Genomic DNA, 15,498 nt, shown 5'->3' with positions numbered 1-15,498 from the left:
CTACCGCTTCATTTTACAAAGTAAAAACCTCTGATTGGTGACTAGATTAAGAGAACACACACTGAAAAGTATGGTTTATTCTTAAAGTTGAATAAAGGTGACATTTCACATGCACTTGTAATACTGATCAGCTAAAAAAGGTTTACAGAGGTTTACACTCCCCCAAGGCCATTCATATCCTTAATAGATTCTTTGCTAAATCTATAACCCAGTGCAGGATGGGTTGCAGATATTTAAACAATAAAACTAATTAACTAAATGTAACTATTTTCTTTGAAGGTTTAGTAGTTGATAGCAATTTCCGTTTAGCTATTTGCGTGTGAACTGGAAATATTTGTGAAACTCGGTGTGAACTGGAAACATTTGTGAAACTCTGTGTTGTTCTGTCATAGAAATTAAGAACTGTATTTTCCATCAGAAAACTGGCAAACAAGTAAAGGCCACTAGTTTCTTCATTTCATTTTGATAATTCAGTGCTGGCAGGGGCATGGATTTGATGACAGCTTTTTTCCACAACTCTAATTTCTGCTGTTTCTTGAAAGAGTGCGCACAGAAGTTTCTCTGTATCAAGGACCTGATTATTGACTCTTTAGCTGCATCAGAGCTTGGATTTGGCAATAAATAAATAAATAAATAAATAAAAATGTCAAGCTCTGCCTACTGTAAATTCTAATGTGAATAATATTCCTGTGTGGGAAGTATATTTAATATGGTAAACTTAAGCCCTGCTCACAACAGGTTTAATAACAAGGGGTTACACTTATTTTATTAAACCCTAATTTTGCCACTACCAGGAGAATAGTAGGCATCTGTCTGTCTCACGAGACAGAATTATGCCAAGTGAGACATTAACTTGCTGAACGTAATTTCGCTTGAAAATAAAGTGAAGTGGAGTGACCAAACAAGTTCCTGTTTCGCATAAGCCAATAACCGATATACTTCACAATGAGGATGCTGCCTTAATCACCCAAGTCCTAGAACTGTGCCCAGAAGAACAGAGAAATTCTCTTGTTATCCACTGGGTGAGGCTCACAGTGGCTCAGCTTACTGCAGCACAAAAAATAAAATAAAATAAAATAAAATAAAATAAAAATTAACCATGTCCCCAGCAGTCCCAGTGATCCACAAGAGAGCAGAGCACCCTCACACCCAACCCACAGACAGCACAGCACCTGCGAAGGTAGGTATGCCTGGGTTTTGAGCATGCTGCTCATACCAGGGCTAGATAACTCAGATGCTCAGACTTCAGTTCTAGCTATTCAAATCTAACTGCAGCAAAGACGCATCCTCAGATGCAAGTTCAGATGAGGTTTGCATGAAATATCTGGTGCAAAATGATTAAGTCTGGCAAGAGCACAAAACAAGTGCTAAAAAAAAAAAGGCAACTATAAATTTACCAAGTTGCAATATTATCGCTCAACCCTAAAAAGGCTGGTGAAAGGTTAATAGATGAGAACAAATCCTTCTATATTGAAGGATAGCTATGTGTTTTTCCCCCATGATAAATTAACACTCCTCCTTTACATGAATAAAAGCCCATCCCTCATACTTGAGCACATCTTATAACTTATCATAAAGACATTAACTTTCCAAGATCTCAGGTGGAAAATAAAAAGTTCTCTCATTAGTGAAAAATAAAGGAAACCTTTTTATTCTTCTTCTTCAAAAAGGAGAGCAAGTTTTAAAGACAAGTGGCAGGTCATTCCCACAATCTACCCCATAAAATATTTAATCCAAAAAAGAAAAACAGCAAGGTATCTTTGTTACAAGGCTGTCACAACTCTTCTGATGGGAAGGTTTTCTTTTTGTTAATTGGTATTTGTTAAATCTAAAGGAACAAGAGCCTATCAAAAAAGCCTCAGAAAAGAAAGAATAGTCACAGATGCACAGAAGAAATTCACTATCCAGTTTAAAAAGAAAAAAAGAGAGAAAGTCTCCCAGGTACATCAAGTATAAGTTTCCCTGTTCCACTTGCTTCATCCTCTCTCCTTTTTTCTTTTTCTTTTTCATTTCTTTTCGCTTTATTCCTGTGAATCACTGGCATCAACTCCTCAGTGAAAAGGTCTCTAACTAGAAAAGATATACTTCAGACTCACCATACGCAGCAATAGAGGAAAAAAAGTGATTTGACTGTAACAGGAGTTAAGATAAGCTGAGACATAGAGTGCATGAATACTGACACTATAACCGAAGCTCTTAGGTTTAGAGAGAACCAACATTAGTGTGCATCCCAGCTGGCACTTGTCCCAGTGCTCTTTCTAGTGATGTTTAGAAGGTAATCTGTAGTCCAGGGTCCAATGAAACTAGCTTTTTATAGGCTTGCTTATTTGGCTGTATTTGTCTGAAGTATCTCAGCTAAAGACCCCAAAAGGATATGAACTACCATTATAAGAACCCTAGCTTTAAAGGGGGTTCTGGGCAAGCTGACCTTTATGTACAAAATTACTTTTTTAGATTCCAATGCTACAAGCTTCCAGTTCTACAAAACACTCACAAGCATTGGTCAGCTACATTGTTGCTGAACAATTAGGTCAAATAACAGAGCTAAATAAAAGAGCACTTGTATAATTATTTAATATATTCTAACATTTTTAAGGCCCCTGGCATGATGGGATTGGATGTGGGATCGCACAATCATGCCTCCTGGCATGCATGCATGGAATGGTAGGAGGTGTGATAGTGGGATCCCTCATCAGATCTCATTGAGCCATATTGCCAGTACAGCACAAGCCCAATCCTAGGCTCCTCCTGCGTCAACAAGCAGCAAGTGTGGCTCCCTGTGCTCCCCTGTCTGGGAGCCGTGATCAGGTGATGGGAGTTCCCAGCTTGGGGAGCGCATCATGCGCTCCTGCAGCTGGGAGCTCCTATCAGCTGAGGGGCACTCCCAGCCTCTGGAGCACTAGCAGTCTTGAAAGGCTCCTATGTGCTCTAGAGGCTGGGCACTGACCACATGTTCAATTAAGGCATGTTAGGAATCAGCCACAAAGTTATTAAACATGTCCTGTGTGATAACTTTGTGGCTTATTCCTCATTTTATCACACCATTAATTGAATGAACGTGTGGCCAGGTCACTACACAAGACATGATTAACCAATAAATCATGTCTGAAGCATAAGAGGGGCCTAAGTCAAAGCATGAGTTATTTAGCCAGTTGCTAGTCTCAGATATCAAGGTTTCAGTTTGGGGTGGTGCTAAGTTTTAAAAGTCTTGAGATCATGCTAAACCAATATATAGTGGGCAAATAAGTGAGTGTTACTTACTGGAAAAGCACAGAAGCAAGGTTCAGGATCCTGCTGTTGTAGTGAAGTCAGTTAGTGTTTTGGCTTTTTCTTAGGATGCTCTTACAAACTGCAGGGTGAAACTTGCTAGTTAGATAATGTAGTAAGCATACTTACATAACACCTTCTATTTATTAACTATTTTTTAGTTAAGGAACTAATTTTGAGGTACTACCTGTGTGCATGCAGGGAAATAAGGGAAGGTAATGCACCTCCTCACTCCCAGTCTATGCTAGAGATGTCCAACTTATTTGGCCCCACAGGCCACATTGTGGGATCTCTCACAAATCAGATGACCTACCTCCAGATCTAGGCTGGATGCCACTTACTGAGGCTACATGCAGTGAAGGAGTTAGCGGCACGGTCAGTGCCAGCAGCCAAGGAGTTAATATGACTGCTGCCAGTCAATACTCCTCACTGAAATAATGATGTGTCAGAGCAGAGCAATGGGTTGAACCTCAGGGGCGTTACTGCTTTAGCTGCTGGACCTAACACAGCAGTTCTGGTAGCTGCAGTGAAAAACCCCATAGGCTGGGTGCAGCCTGGAGGCTATATGGTTGATACCTTTTGTCTATGGTCTAACCACATCACCAGGTGATCTGTGCTAATGTGGTTATTAAAAAAAAAAAAAAAAAATCAAACAAAAAACCCCACTCTCCTGCCAAATGGCCTTTTGACCACTTTTCCCAGCACAAGAGAGACACCTGATCTGGTAAAGAGAGGAAAACTGGATAGGCCAGTTAAAAGGATGGTTCTAACTTACTTCTCTCTCTCCAGAGAAAAGTGGGGAGGGAGGAGAATCAACCTGAAATGAAAGACTCACATAACTGGAATTACTCCTCAATATCCTGTTCCTGAAAGTTGCCCGAAGGTAGCTTTTCAGGAACAGCTGTTCACAATCTACCTTAATCCACACAAATCCAATGTTCTAGTCTCTGCCTTTATTGGAAAGTATTATTGTAGTTGGGTCTCTGCCTTAATTAAAAAGTGCCAATCTATCCTTTACAACTCAAGGCCCATAACATCCCAGAGACAGGGGCTCCCCATCTGACAGGAAAACGGAGGGTCCCTATAGACGTTTAGAGGCTGCACTCAAACTCATGGTGTTTTACACAGAGCGCCATGAGTTAGAGGCCCCCTGCCCGCCCCCCCTCCCCCAACAAACATTTGCCTGTTGGGTCCAGGGGGGTTGAGCCTGCCTGCTCCAGCAGCCTTTAAGGAGACTACTGAACTGCCCCTCTCCCCAGCCTCCCCTCCAACCCCACTCCCAGCTCTAAGGCTATCAACAGGGGAGGGAGGGAAAGGGAGCCACAGGTAGCTGCTGGCTGGGCTTTGCCTGGCTATAGCTGGAGGTGGTGGATGGGGTGGAACGAACCCCCTTGCCTCATGAGCCCCCACCAGCTACCCCGGCTGGTGTACTGCAGGAGTCAGGCTTGGCCTGTGAGGCAAGTGGGGGCTCCCTTCCCCTACCCCCCGCCCGGGCTTGACAGTGGTATCAGCAGCTGCCAGCTTGGCTTTGCTGTGGCTGTAGCTGGGGGGAGGCAGGGTGGAGCAGAGACCCCTCACCTCATACCCCAGCCAGGGTAGCTGGGGGAGCCCATGAGGCAAAGGGGTCCCATTTCACCTCCTCCCTCCAGCCCCGGTCAGGCAACGCCCAGCTGGCAGGTGCCTGTTACTGCCTCTTCTGCTGATAGCCCTGGGGGCAAAGCTGGGCTGGTGCTCACCAGTGAAAGCACCAGAACCACACAAGCACTCAAAATTAACTCTTGAGAGAACACAAGTTCCCAAAGGTGCTCTGTTCTATAGTGCCTTCAGCTAATAGCCAATTCAACGAGGGTTAATTTTTTGCATGATCAGCCATTTTAAAAGCACTCTGCAACCATGCATGTGTGTTATGTCATGACTGTGCAGCACTTTCAGGGGCCTGATCATGTGAACAATATAACTTGTGTAAGCATCCTGAGCCACAGTGTAAATATAAGCAACTTCCCAGAACTCATGACTCCAAGTCTGTTGTGACAGAAGCTCAGCCTTATGCCATTTGTTTTGCTATCAAAACATACCCATGTGTGCTCAGGATATGCACTTTCTAGCATTCTTCTCTCCACCCCTGAAAGCCAAATGGATACTATGAAAGATTTATATAAATGTTTAATGAAGCAGCACATGATTACATAAAAGCTAGGTTATGCAAACACTGGATCGGAACACAGAGTAGGTGAGAACCCATGTTTTAACTCTGATGAGTAACGCGATTAACAGTAAAAATTCATGTTTGTCATCTAAAATAGTAGCAGTTTATACAGGACCACCAAACAACCCAGTGTAAGATAGTAAGTGAAATCATGGCTCTATTGAATCAATGGGGCTAGGGACAGAAGTTATGCATAAACTGGATTAAGCAATCAGAAACTGGTTTAAACCTGTAAAAGAACAGAAGCTCAGTAATAAACCAGTTAAAAAAAAAAAGCTGAAACTGGTTTAAGATAAACCTGGTTGAATGTAGTATCAGACTTAACTGACCTGCATCAAACTGGTTTATGAAACTTCTATCCCAGACCCCTTCCTGGTTTAAGTTAAATCAGAGTCCCCCAGCAGCACAGCATGCTTTTCAGCCCTGGGCTGGGCTGGGCTCTCTGCTCCAGAGGAGGGGTGAGGGTGTGGCCAGATGCTGGCCAGCATGGTCTCCTAAAGCAAAGGGGGCAGGGAGGGGGTTATGGGAACCCTGCTCCCTCCCCTCTTCCACCACAGGACTGCAGCCAGGGGCTGCCCACCTAGGGCAGAGCAATCCCTGTCAGGGTTGTCTCCCCCTCACTGCTACAGGGGAATGGTTAGATGCCAGCCAGCATCACCCCCACGCTCCCATCTGCCTGGGACTGAGGCTGGGCCTGAGGTTGGGAGACTGACCCAGGCTGGCCCACGGGTACTGCTGAGGGGGTGTGATGGGGCCGGCTTGGGCTGGGCTGCCGGGGTACGGCCCTTCCCAGTGGCTTGGGCTGGGGCCATGGGAGCTGTATGCCCAGATTATTCCTGGTTCCCCACACCCAGGCCGGGTCATGCTGTCACAAAGCTGCAGCCACCTGGGAAGGGTGCTGCCCCCATGGCCTGGCCTAAGCCAGTTTGCTCCCAAGTCTCTGCACCCAGGCTGGGCCAGCTACCAGGAAGCCACTGAAGCAGCACCACACAGAACCTCCCCCAGCCACCCCCATGGTGGGGAAGGAGGAGGGGCAAAGCCCTGGCCACTGCAGCAGCTCCCTGACAGCCTGGCTGGGCCCAGCCGAGGCACAGGGAGCTGGGAGCAAACCGGCCCAGGCTAGGCTGCAGGGGCAAGGTCCTTCCCAGCCAGAGGTGGGGTTCGGGATGGGACTGCTGGAGCTGTGTGCCCAGATAGTTCCCAGCTCCCTGTGCCCAGGCTGGGCCAGGCTGTCAGGGAGCCGCTGCGGTGGGCAGGGCTCACCCCTTCCACCTCCTCCCCACTGATGCATGTGTGCAGGGTGGGGTGGGAGGAGGGGTCTGGCCATGCCCCTGTTCTTGCTGCTCGCTGCCAGCCGGGGTCTGGCTGAGCTCCCTTCCCTCTCTCTGAAAAGCCTGCCAAGGGCTGCTTCCCCCATCCCCCTTCAGGCACATCTGGGCCAGGGTCCCTGCAGGCCAGGGTGGGGGTTTAAACCCCTGCCCAATTATACTCAGGCCTGCTGGGGCCTGGCAACCACCCCTCCCTCCCCCCCGCCCTCCAACTCAGCTACCCCCAGCCACTACAGAACAGAAGGGAAGAGAGGGCTTCCAGCCTGAGCCACTGCAGGCTTTTCCTGCCTGCATTTCCACAATCAAAAGTGAATGTCTATTCACTCACAAATCGGTTCAATCTATGCAGGTTAGACTAACCTGCAAGGATTGAATCAATTCAGGCTTGGGCTTTTTTAGGGTTGCCATATTTCCAGGTCCAAAAAAGAGGACACCTGTTGCGGGGGGGAAGATGTAGGGGGGGAGCAGTGCCCTGCTGCACCCCTGCCTATTCTGTTGCCCCTCACTGACAAGCCACACCCCCCCCCTCCCCAGCCCTGCTGCTGCCTTACTCTGGACCCACTGACTCTAGCCCTGCCTATGTTCCTCACTCCCAAACAGCAGTACCTTGCCCCCCACCCCTTGCTGGTGCCCCTCATTCCTGACCCACAGTCCCCTGGTGCTGCCAGTGCCCTGCACACCCAACCCACAGTCATGTCCCGTTCCCCTTGCCCCTTCCTCCTGATCCACAGCCCCCTGCCCCTCTCCCAGCCCTGCCGGTGCGCCTCACTCCTGACCTGTAACCCCCTGCCCTGCTGGTGCCCCTTACTCCCATCCCACCGACCCCTGCTCCCCCCAGCCCTGCTGCTTTCTCTCTTGTTTTCTTGCTGGCTTGCCTGAGCCCAAATGGGGAGCATGTGACCCCCATTAACCAATCATCTTGCCTGCTGCTCTGAGCCCAAAGCAGCCAGTCTGGGACAGCAGAAAACCTGGACATTTGCTCTTTTTTCTAAAAACCCGCCCAGACACAGCACGAGGGTCCAAAAAAGAGGACATGTCCTGGAAAACCCAGACATATGGTAACCCTAGCTTTCTGAATGTCTGCACTTAGCCTGGGAGTTTTGCCATTGACTTCAATGGGGCACATGCCCCACAGACTGCACCAGTGCAGGCTGCATGTCATTAAGGTTGCACTTGGTGCACTTTTTGTATGGGCTCCCTTCCAACTGCTGCACCACGTAAGTGCATGAACACGATCCCTCCTAATAAACCTTTGCAGCCCTGATCACCACCCTCCCCAGCCCCAGGCATGGGCCTGGACTTATTCTTAAGTCCCTGGGTTACCACACTGCCCCAATCCTAGAAGAGAAGTAAGATGCAGCAGCTTGGGGAGGAAGCCTGGAGACTCTAGCTACTATTACAGCCAGAGCCATGGGTGGAGCAGTAGCCAGGTGAGAGCCTAGGGGCTGCACATTAATCTGTGGTGGAGTGCATGCAGCCCGCAGCCTGTCAGTGGAACATCCCTGTATTAGTCTTTACCAATAGTTGACAAACGGGTCTAAATGGCTTAGTAATAAGGAATTTTGAAATCTTAAACAAAGCATTAAAAGGTGCTTATTTAGTCATACTTCAGGCTAAGGTTCCCAGTGTTACCAATTTTCACAATTTTATCATCAAAATCCTCCAAAAAAATGTTGCTTTTCATGACCTCTTAGTTCCTGGAGTCATGTGATTAGGAGAGAAACTCAGTTTTAACATTAAAAATAAAAACTTTTCTAGAACTCATTTCTGCAGGAAAAAAATCGAAAATCTAAACCCTAAACATTTGTGATCCAAAAGGCAAATCAAAAACATTCTCAGTTTGCCTGACATAAAAAAAATGAGGTATTTAAATGTAATGTGAAGATTCTGAAGGGATGAAAGCCTGACTCATGGTCTAAACACTTGGGGCTGGTGGGTAATACTGTAGGAGTAAGTTAAGAAGAAACTTTCAGAGGTATAACAGTAAGATTTTTTGCAATCTTCTGTAGTGTCAGCTGTGGGCATTCTCCTGGGACCTTCTGAGCACACAATTAGCAACTACTTCCCTATCATTGCAGTGGCAAACTCCCCTGCCATTCCTTATGGTACTTTATGGGTATTCTTGGTGCTTTGGGTATTGTTCTTTACAGTGGTGGGAGAGGGTTTGAAATTGCAACGTTGGGAAATTCCTTTGGTTAACAATTTCCTGTTCAGGAGGCCCTGTCCAATCCAACATTCCCATATAAATACTTATATCTATAAAAATATGAGGTGGACAGTTTGATAGTGTGTCCTGAAGGATATGTTCTGCATCTCTATGAAATATGTTTAAATGCCTTTATGAAAAGGGCCTGAAGGTTGGATTAGAGTTTAATTTTCTGTGGAATCCAGTTCTGCACCTGGGTTAAAAAAAACTCCAAAAATTGTGCCTACCTGCATGGTTACACAAAAACTTAGAGTAACGGTTACCTAAGAACTTAGACAATTCAGTATACTAATGGAACTTTTTTGCCACACCTCCTTCTGAGAGGTAAAGTATTGATGACCCTTTAATCTTTCATTAAATAGCTAGGGACTAAACATGCCAATTCTTAAAAAGGAGATAAAATTTTGCACACACTCGGGAAGGAATTTTTCTGTGTCTGACAGAATGGGATATTTGATCATTAAAGTTACTTAGAAATATAGGCTTCTGTCTGGCTGCAGGATATGCTGGTAGAATCTCAAAAGAATTTCTACCTGGCTAGTTTTATCCCAGTGACTCAAAAAGGCCTGAAACGAAAAACAGTGCCTCTTCTCTGATGTTCTGGTTTGAGGAAATCCTCCACTGGTCATGTTTACTGTTCCCAAGACTCCACGAAGGAAGCTGCTATTCATGAAAACAGCTATTAAAATCCTCAAGCTTGTGTGATATATGATTACAGCTGACACTGGAGTTCCCGTCACAGTCTGGTGCCACATTGCAAATGGTCAGAAAAGCATCTGACACGAAATATCAAAAGGCTTCCTATGATTTCTTCCTTCACCTCTTCCTCCATTGCATGAATTTCAAAAATATGGTCAGGGTTTGTTATGCAGCTAAAAACTTAAAGGAGTCGCACAGCTTAATTTAGCTTTGTTTGATTAAGTCATCTTCAATCTATTATAACAAGCGTATGGAAAATGGTAGAGTATCTGATGAACCATAGGGTCAAAGAGAAGAACTTACCCTGGCTCCAGCAACCAATGAAGTGAGCTCAGGCTCACAAACCCATACTCCATACATCTCCGATTTAGTTAGTTCAGTGGTTCTCAAGTGAATGGGGTGCTGCAGTAGCCTGGGTGCCGCAAGAACCTGCCAGGGGGCTGCAACACTGGCACCTCTTCTGTTGAGAAGTGCGATTGCCCTACCTGCCTCTGTTTTCATTAGGGATGTAGGAGCTGAAGTGACAAGAAACTGCAGCAAGTAGATGTGCCCACCCGCATTACAACATGCAGGCACACTTCCGGAAAAAGAAGCACACAAGGCAGTTTCACTCCATAGCAATAGCAGCCTGGAGATAAATGCCACTGCTAACAGGTAGAACTGGGAAGAGCTGGAACAGAAATGGCACGCCTGCCTCCACAACACAATGCAGGCAGTGAACCTTTCTACTGCAGCCACTTGTTCGTTTGGCTCCAACATGCCTCCTGAAAACAAAAGCATGCAGGACAGTGCCACCTTGTCTGTGTGCCTATTTGCAGGAGATACCAAGCAGGGTTGGCCCAGGAAGGGCTGAAGCAAGAGCACATGCTCCTGCCAGGACTGCTTCCTAAACTGGCTCTGCATGGCACAGTTTCACCTGGATGCAGCAGCAGTGGCAGTGGGGTTAAAATAAAATAAGTCTAATGCCCCAATCAATTGCTAACATATTAATGAAAAAAATAGAATGATAATGTATATATTATAATCTTCATACTGTATTAATATTAGATATTTTAATGGGGTACTGCTAAATGTTGAAAATTTTTGGAGCGGTGCTGTGAATCTAAAAAGTTTGAGAGCCACTTAGTCTATAAGGTCCAAATTTAAAACTTACTCTCCTTCTGCCTGATATGTTAGACTAACAGGGCTAACTACCTCTCTCCAGCACAAAGCACCTTACATGTAAGAGCTGCTTACAGATGTGCCCCTCCCCCCCCCCACCAATCAAACTAGCACTTTACTTTCAGCTCAGTGTGCCCCATGCTGAGTGCAATGCATGCCCAGAAGAGGCATCACGTTACTTTGACCTGGCTCACCCAATGTCTGTATAGATCGCATGCTTCAGCGGGACTTTTGGGCACTTTTATCTAGTAGCTGACTGAATCAGCAATAAAAGTGCCAAAAAGCCCTGCTTAAGTGCCTGATCTGTACAGACCCTGGGGAGCTGGGTCAAACCCACATGCTTCCTCTTTTGGTAAAGTGCTGGTTGGTTGTTTTTTTTCACACCCCTCAATGGCCAAGGTTCCTAATTAGTTTCAACAGACACAGATAACTGTCTTATTGACAGTAATAACCTGTCACATCTAACTGCCTTCATAGCTGATGGATGCAAACTAATAAAAAACAAAATAGAAGCATTTGAGGTTAAATATACAGATGTGCTTACTCTACCTGCACTTCAGACCATGTGCTCTTTTCTTTCATTAGGGTGGGAAGGTCCATTGCAAGGTGGGTCTGTGGCACAATAGGATAACATTTAACTGACAATGATACCCAGCCAATGAGACGGTTGGCTCCAGTGATGCAAACATTCCATGCTTTTGCTATTGATTTTAGCAAAGCATAGTTATCACCAGCTTGCTTATCACTATAACCTGGGATTTCCAAGATCTACGGCAGGAGAGCAGCATTCCAGGAATTCCACCCAAAAGCAAAGACACAAGAATGTGCTCAATGTCACTGAGTTGTCAGCTGTTTCCTCCTGATCCTCTGAAGTGCACCTGAGATATACTGAGATTCAGTGGTGCACACGATGTGATCAGGGCCTGAATTTCTTGTTGATGCAGGTAAGAGTGATCACAATCTGTGGGATTTAAGGCATAGGTTTAAAGCTCATAGTCTGTGGGACTATGAGCAGCTCTTGTGCTCCTGGCAAGTGGTTTGTGTGCCTCAGTTAGGCAGAGTCTAGGCATCAACAGACAGCACTAATAAATGAGAGGCACGGTTCTTTGAGTAGATGTGATACCTTTTATTAGGCCAACTGAGTAGTTGGAAAAAAGTTCTTGTCAAGCTTTCAGGCACAGTCACCCTTCTTCAGGCATGGGGAGTCTCTGCTGTTGTGAGGTTCCAGGAAATGAGAGAAGTTAACAGTGCGGCAGGATGTCAGTGAGACTAGAAATAGGTAGAAATTAAAGAAGACAAAAAGTAAAGCAGAGAGGGGAGGGGGAAGAAAGACTAAAGGGAGACATTACAGTGATAAAATACAAGGTAAAAAAGAGGCTATCAGTGAAAAAGGAAATAGTTGGCGATCAGGAAAGCAGGAATGGGAGAAGCTCAAAGTGTGAGAGGGTGTAGTGAAAATAGAAATAGGTAAAAAAAGAAAAACAACAAAAAGGTAAAGCAGAGGAGAGAGAGGGAAGAAAGCAGGGAGGGAAAAAGGCCAAAGGGAAACACTACAGTGGTAATAATACAAGGTAAGAAAGAAGCTCTCAATAAAGAATGAAATAGTTTCCTCAAAGAACCTTGCCTGCCAACACAGCCACAACCAAAAACCCACCTAATAAATTAGATATATTTATATAGCTCTTCATATTCCCCAAGTAGGAACAAAAACAAAAAATTATTGGAGCTATTCAGCTGCCATTGATTGAACTCCGACTTCTGGGCAAACGTCCATATTCCTCTCTTTCTGTTTCTAACTCTACATCTCTTTCAGAACAAACACAAGTATCTTCACTCACTGGGTAACTCAAAAGGAAATCTACAGAAGATGGAAAGTAGCACAAAATAATCCTGATTTCATTTATTTATTTTTTGCATAATAAGTCAGTTATCTCCATTGTCTTGCATGTAGGGAGTTGAGATGTACCTCACCACGTGCAATTCTACAACAGCAGAGATTTATTAAGGAGGAATTTCCACCAAATAGCTTCAAGAGCTATGGAAAGAAAAAAAAAGGAACAAAAGCAGCTTTATACAGCAGCATTGTGCTGCCTTGCAACACAGTGTTCCCAAAACCAGATACCAAAGCAAAAGTGCAAACAACTCAGATTTGGGGAAACAATTCTGAGTTTCTAATCAGAGAACACAATTTTACTAGCTGAAGTGCCCTGTACAGTCTTATGACACTGTTGAAGTATTTTATGGCTTATGTTAAACTTTGGCTAATATGTTTGCACTGATTAATCACTTAGTGGACAGTTCACTCAGCAGCATTTTAATGCTGACAGAGGGAAAAAAGCACTTACATCCTACTTAACGGTAGACAAATCACACACGTGCTGCTGCTTCAGTTCAGAACCCATTTTGTCCATTCCAATGAAAAAAGGCTGATAACATACTGCTGTTTGTGTACAATACACAACAGCCACTTCTCTCTCACACTTGGGTACGGTCTACCTTGTAGCTAGATTTGGATCACAACAATTCTGGAGCTTTTTAAAGTTAAAATATAGCTAATTTTACATTTTTCAAAATAATTTTAGCATTGTGTAATAGTGGTTTTCCCCCCTGAACCATTAGGACAAAAATGACAGCATTAGATTCAACAAGGAAACTCAAAGGTGCATGTTTATAGGACTTCAATTTGTATATTACTGCTTTTCTTTTGAAACAATTTAGATATTTCTACATTTTTCCTGCGGAGAACAGCTTTCCTCTGTAAAGTGTTACTTTGCTGCTGGTAAACACAACCATTTGCTCATTTGATTTGAAGTGTGTGGGTGGACAGGGGAAGAGAGGGCAGAAATGTTAATGAAAACAATTCACACTTTTTGTTCTCACTTGAACAAATTTCACAAGTTCAACACTGTGAAATTTGAGATGGTTAAAATCAATTTATCAGAATACACAACAAAGGAAAAGCAAATATATAGGTCCTAATCCAGGTCCTAGTCCTGCAAATGCTTGTCCATATGAGTGACTCTAGTTAGTTAAACTGCAATCAATTAATCTACTCAAGTTACTCAAGAAAGTCAGTTGAGTAACTCGAGTATTTGCAGAATCAGGGCTAGCAGAGAAAGCAACTTCAACAATCATAAAAACTCCATAGGGGGAATTGTTCTAAACAGTGAGGATTTTTTTAAAGAAGTAGATACTTAGATCTTTATAGTTTGAGCCCTTAATAAATTCTGTAATCTTTAACATCCCAAATTCAGCAAATTAGCACATGCATAACTTTAAGCGTGTGATTAAGTGCTTTTGCTGAATAAGACTCTGACTTTGATTGACAAGAGACAATATTTTTCAATTATTATTTTATTATCATGTGTTCTTTGGGACTAGTTGACAGCCATTATCCCCATGAATAATCACACTTGAGAGTTGCAAGATATAACGTGGAACAAAATCTGACTCCCCCTATGCTCAATGGCAAAGTTCCCATTGACTTCAATGGGAGAGAGATTAAGGACTAGGCTTGAACAGAACAAGTATTTTAGTGTATTGTTTTGCATATGCTACATTTCACAACAAGCTTTACTTTGAAGGGACAATAAGATTTTTTTGAGCGTTGAGTGTTTCAATAAATGTCTGTGAATAAGAGAATGTGACTGTTCACTATGCCAGGTGTGGCAAAAGCTGGCACTATGAAAGCTTCCTTACATTTCTTTGTCAGCGCTCATCAGTCCCAAACTTACAACACCTGGCTGTTCCCTTCTTCACCCTGTCATTCTACACAGTGCCAAATTGTCTAGTGGCTTTGTGACATAAATCCCCACCAAAGACTCGATGGAGACTTAAAGGCCTTCTTTACTTGAGACGTGACCTGATCTTGCCATTGTGACTCACTGGGACTATTCATATAATTAAGCTGCATCATCAGGTCTTTGCTCAGAATTAAACTCAAGACAGCCAATGAGACTAAGGTAACTAAACCATTGTGCTATTCAGGCCAGATAGCTTAGGCTCCACTTCCTTTCCTATCACTTTTGAAGTTAATTTTGTTTATAAATTATAAGGCAGACATGTCACTCACACAACATTTTCTGAGTCAACCATTACCCTTTAATTCAGCATTTCTCATGGGCTATTTGTTTAACCATACTTCTCTATGACTATAGGTTTTAAAACGGGGATTAACTTAACTTCTCTTTTTTTTCTTTAATGGTGCCTATATTTAAAGAATGTATGTATGTATTTGGACTGTACACTGAGACCCTAGACTGCAGGGCCCCCAAGTTATCTAGAACAGCGCCTTTCAACTGGTGTGCCACAGCATGAGAATTTTGGAAGAATGAAAAGAAAGTTCTTCAGCCGCCTAGTACTGATGAATAAGCCTCTTTGATGTGATAGTCACAAAAGACTCACACACGTGTTGGCTGTAGGGGATCAAGAGAACCAGCCGAGAAGAAGGAAATTCATCTACTGCACATGCGTTGGGTGTGGGGGATGCGCAGTTTGTGAGCCTCTGAACAGCTGTGCTGTGGAATTTTGCCGCAGCAATGAGCTACAATGAGCTTGTAGGTATGGGGATGGGGAATGCCTTAACAGGTATGCTGCAGAAAATGTTTATTAATCTAAGTGTGCCTTGGCCT

At 44.2% G+C, this 15,498-nt stretch overlaps 1 protein-coding gene across 1 annotated transcript in view; it reads right to left on the bottom strand.

Moving 5' to 3' along the window:
• The window catches only part of SNTB1 (syntrophin beta 1), a 185,510-nt gene that overhangs the window by 154,299 nt on the left and 15,713 nt on the right, over window positions 1-15,498 (bottom strand). The window lies entirely within an intron of this gene.

The sequence above is a fragment of the Alligator mississippiensis genome, chromosome 3, assembly GCF_030867095.1.
Source record: "Alligator mississippiensis isolate rAllMis1 chromosome 3, rAllMis1, whole genome shotgun sequence".
In the NCBI taxonomy this organism is placed as follows: domain Eukaryota; kingdom Metazoa; phylum Chordata; order Crocodylia; family Alligatoridae; genus Alligator; species Alligator mississippiensis.
Note: the sequence above shows the minus strand (reverse complement) of the source record. Positions and strands in the feature narration are given on the sequence as shown.